The 1,051-nt window shown below is 47.9% G+C and overlaps 1 protein-coding gene across 1 annotated transcript in view; it reads right to left on the minus strand.

The window, feature by feature from the left end:
• cnnm3 (cyclin and CBS domain divalent metal cation transport mediator 3) overlaps positions 1 to 1,051 on the minus strand; it is an 18,079-nt gene that overhangs the window by 2,776 nt on the left and 14,252 nt on the right. The gene's annotated exons all lie outside the window — the stretch shown is intronic.

The following is a 1,051-nucleotide window of genomic DNA, read 5'->3' on the forward strand; positions in this document are numbered from 1 at the left end:
CCTGTTTTTCATTTATTCTCTTATTTTTTATAACTATAATGATCATATGAAGGTGTGCCGCGGAAATAATCTTTTGAATAATTTTTGACCAAACCTATCTAAACACTCAGAGAGTCCTTTAGCTCACCTGAGCCTCTCAGTCTGAGAGGAGAGCTCTCCTCCAGCTTGTTGTGGAACAAACAGCTCCGTATGTCCGTTAGTGCAGCTAGCTAACCAGATGCTAACAACACGGTCCCTGCTGCTGGCACCGGTCCCTCTCTCTCTCCCTCTCTCTCACACACACTAAATGCGCTATTTCCGCACACACACAGAGCCGCGAGCTTGAATGACACAAGCACACTTTTATTTCCATGCAACTCTCTGATTGGTCTGGTGTCTTGCCTCTGTTGCATTCACTGAACACGGGAAATTACAGTCCTGCCGTCTTTTCTAGTGTCTTGATGAGGTTCACGTAAAGCACGGTTAATGTATTATATTATTGAGGTAGAATTGTCCGGGGCTACAGAAAAAACATTCGGGGCAGGCCAAAATATCATTTTACCAACAATGTGGAATTTATTGGCTACATATTACATAGATTATGCACAGCGGGAGCAGCAATAACCGTCAAATAATAATTCAGACAGGGGAGCTCCGCACCCCCTGCCTGCCGCTAGGGGGTGCTGCAGCGCCCTCAGCACCCCCCTTCCCGCGCCCATGCGTATAGGGCGCACACACGGAGCCGTTGGACCCCCCAGAGCGTTGTGTATGCCGTTCTATCCACCTTGGGACCCGTTATCGTTTCCGCAGTTGTTTACTGTCATATTCGGTTGTCCTCGTGTGGCCGAACGGTCTATATGACACTAAACAGTAACGCAAACGACCGTTTTCGTCCTCGTGTGGCCGGGGCCTTAATTTAACAAATTCTACAATATAAAAGTGGCAGATTTGCTTTATTAAACAGACCAGACCTATCTTAAGGGTTCAAAGGTGGATAGAACGGCATACGGAACGCTCTGGGCTGGGGGTCCAACGGCTCCGTGTGTGCGCCCTATAGGCTACGATCATTTTC

The sequence above is a fragment of the Notothenia coriiceps genome, unplaced genomic scaffold, assembly GCF_000735185.1.
Source record: "Notothenia coriiceps isolate Sejong01 unplaced genomic scaffold, NC01 NC01_scaffold00013592, whole genome shotgun sequence".
NCBI lineage: Eukaryota > Metazoa > Chordata > Actinopteri > Perciformes > Nototheniidae > Notothenia > Notothenia coriiceps.